Below are 3,396 nucleotides of genomic sequence, written 5' to 3' on the forward strand. Positions count from 1 at the left end.
ATTATGGGTTCTTAGGTTTTGAATTACCTATTAACCTTAGATGATTGTTGAATCTGACCACCAAAGGAGTTGAGCCGCGAGCTGGACACGAACGGGACGCAAGCTGGAATGGATAGAGTCGCTTCTATGGGGTCGCGGACGTCCTTTGTTGCTTGATCGGGAATGCCTTGATCGTCGGACGCGAGCTGTCTGATGCTGTCGTGAACGAGGAAGAGGTCGCGTGCTGGAGCTGCTCTTGGATCGCGAACCTCTGAGCTAGGATCATGAACGCCTTGGGCTGAAGCTGATCGGGGACGCGAGCTGGAACAGATGCGGGAACAAGAGACGCGATCGGGGTTTAGGGTTCATCGGATCGCCGGCTAGGGTTAGGGTTTTAGGGTTTTTTGATTTGGGTATTAGCTTAGGGATTTAGAGTTTCGTGCTGATAATGTGTTATAAAATTAATGGAAAAGTCTATCTTTATTCATAACATAGAGGTTCCTTATATAGGAGATTACACCGTCATAGATAAATGGAAAGATTACAAATCATAATCTCTTGGTTATGAGTCATCCACAATCTGGTTCATAACACCAAAATAAATCTCTATTATTGCTAATGAAAAACTGTACATTGAGACTTGAGAGGACAATCACTCCACCATCTAAATCTTGAAGCCATCTCGGATGAGAAGCAGAAACATAAGATTGGTCGAACGGTTTTAAGCCGTGAGGCGTCGAGCGATGAGATTAGCTCCTCTGTTCGGGGAAGAAGATCACTCTTCTCATTTAGGAGATTTAAATCTTTGGTAAAAAAAAAACATCGTTCGTTTGATAATATCATACTTGTATCATGTAATTATGTAAAACACATAATATTAATGAGAAATAGAAGAGAAATTACTTGGAATAGCTCAAATCATTCTAGTAATCTATATCTATATATATAAAAAAATGTTTGCCTCTCTCCTGTTGTGCCATGTCACTAATTCATCTTTTCTGTGTATGACACGTGTCCAACTTTTTTTTTTCTTTTCGTATGGTTTGGTTGGGCTTCACGGATGGCTTATTATCTGAGTTACTGGAAATTATTATCTGAGCCCAAGTCCACCATCCTGCTTTTTCTCCTACCAACTAAATTGAGACGAGCCAGCACAGACTGTGACATCCTCACCTGTGATCCGCATCACTTGATTAAACTCTAGAAACTTTGTTTCAAAAACTCCAGAAAAATCGGTTAAATCAATACTGTCTCTGTTTTTTCAGACTGAGAAAAAGCTGTAAAATTGAACCAAATAGAGAAAAACTGTCACTTTATGTTGATGAAGTGTGAATCAAATCCCAATTTATCAAGTAAAACATAGAAGAGAAAAGTGAAAGAAACAAACGTGAAAGAAGATGACGGAGGAAAACGAAGTAGGGAAGCAAGACGATGCATAATTAAATGAAAAGGGAGTATAGGTGGTTAGGAAGTAGATGCGGTGAGGTGGTGATGGTGAAACAAAGAAGATGAGATGAGGAGGGGTGAAAGGAAGAAGAATAGATTTTGTCGGCTGAGAGTAAAACATCAAAGGTATATTTTTCTTTTTCTTTTTATGTCACTTAACCATTCGTTTTATGTACTAACTCTAAATTAAGTTCATTAATAACCCAATAACAAAAATTCACTGATACAAATAACTTTTGTTAAAACAAAAAACAAAAAACAGAAAACAAAAAACTTTATAAAAACTAAAAACTAAAAACTAAAGTTTTTTTTTTATCAGTTTGTATGGATACTATAGTACATCTGGAAGGACCGGAATAATAAAGTTTTTATTAATATAGATATTGATCCGAGAGAGACGCTCAACTTAACAGAATTGGAGTCAACACTTTGGGCTGAGACACATAATATCAATAATCCAAGAGTGGCACCTAGAGTACAGATCAGATCGACCTTAGAGACCACAGGAAGATGGTGTTTCACGGATGGTTCTTGGGAAGATAAAGATTCTTTTTCAGGACAAGGCTGGCTCAGTACCCTTCCAGGGTTTGAGGGTTTGTTAGGGGCAATGAATGTAAGGGTAAGTCTCTCACCTCTTCATACGGACATGGAGGCATTAATTTGGGAAATGGAATGTATGAAAAACTTAAGACAGTACCGGGTCACGTTTGCAACGGATTGTTCTCAACTGATGAAGATGGTTTCAGAACCAGAGGAATGACCAGCATTTGGAAGTTACCTGGAGGACATTAAGCTTTTGAGAAGAAGCTTCTTCACCAACTCAGAAAACGTTCATGTTCCTAGGACGGAAAATATAATGGCGGATCGCTTGGCACGCAGTGCTCGGATACAACCGTCGTTCGTTGTATAAATGGATATAGAGTTATCACTTTGGTTTACATAGTCTACATGAGTCTGTAAATGCTTTTGCTGTAAAAAAAAAACTAAAAACTAAAAACTAAAGTTCATTAATACAAAAATATGGATAATCTATACACCTAACAAAAATATGGATAATCTATACGCCTAACAAACATGACCACCAATCTTAAAATAATACATCAAATGATTTATCATTTTCAAATCATAAACCTAGAATACATCATAATTTATTTAAAATAACATAACTAATAAATTTAGTTATACTACTATGACGTAATAAATTTTAAATTCAACCTAGATGTATAGTATAATAATATTTTAAACATTTTATTATACAAAAGTCAATAATATTAAATACATTATATTTATAAAATAATAAATATTTATATTTAGTCAAAATATGTATATTTAATACAAGATCTAGCTAATTGTGAATAGAAACACAATCAATCTATCTATAACAATAAAATACAATTTGGTCTCTTTTTTTTTTTTTTTTTTGACAGCAAACAATGCACAGACTCATATTTACTCTGTGAACCAACTTGAAAACTCTGCATCTATGTGTACGACGAAAGACGGTTGATGCCGGGCACTACGTGCTAAGCTGTCCGCCTTTTGGTTCGCTGTCCTTGGTACATGAATGATGTATGAGTTGTGGAAGGTTCTTCTCAAAAGCTTGATGTCTTCTAAATAGGCTCCAAATGCAGGTCATTCTTCAGGTTCCGAAACCATCTTCACCAACTGAGAACAATCTGTTGCAATCGTAACCTGAAATTGTCTTAAATTTCTCATGCATTCCATTGCCCAAATCAATGCCTCCACCTCCGAGTGAAGAGGTGATAGACATGCACAAACATTTCGTGCCCCTAACAAACCATCAAAGCCTGGTAAAGTACTAAACCATCCTTGCCCTGAGAACACATCCTTATCTTTCCAAGAACCATCTATAAAACATCATCGTCCTGTATTCGTTTGGATGGGACTATTCTGTGTAACTGGTGTCACTCTCTGATTCCTTAAAACCTGAGCCTCAGCCCAAAGTTTTGA

Source organism: Brassica oleracea, chromosome C2 (genome assembly GCF_000695525.1).
Source record: "Brassica oleracea var. oleracea cultivar TO1000 chromosome C2, BOL, whole genome shotgun sequence".
Classification (NCBI taxonomy): domain Eukaryota; kingdom Viridiplantae; phylum Streptophyta; class Magnoliopsida; order Brassicales; family Brassicaceae; genus Brassica; species Brassica oleracea.